A 358-nucleotide genomic window follows, 5' to 3' on the forward strand; every position below is an offset into this window, starting at 1 on the left:
TCATCTTAGTAGGAGGTCTTACCACAAGAAATCTCGAGCAGTGTCTATCCTTTTACAAGAATATTTTGAGATTTACATGGGATTTTATCAATGTGACTTTAAATCATCACACAGACTAAGAGTAATCTTTGAAGTAAACTGAAGACTCAAGTGCCAAGAAGCATTGTTTGAGTATTGATAAATACTATGTCTTGAATGTTGATGCTTAGGCTTCTGAAGCCTTCCTCTTGCTAAAGTCTTTGTTGCTTGCTCTAAGTCTTTCAAGTATGCAAGATCCTTTTTATTGATTTGTTGGTCTGATTAGGCAATGGACTTGAGTGGCAGGAGCTTTAGTGAGCTTGAGAAAGTGTAAGAGATG

The sequence above is a fragment of the Lygodium microphyllum genome, chromosome 15 (genome assembly GCF_053477565.2).
Source record: "Lygodium microphyllum isolate KBCC chromosome 15, Lygodium_microphyllum_v1.1.10, whole genome shotgun sequence".
Taxonomy (NCBI): Eukaryota; Viridiplantae; Streptophyta; class Polypodiopsida; order Schizaeales; family Lygodiaceae; genus Lygodium; species Lygodium microphyllum.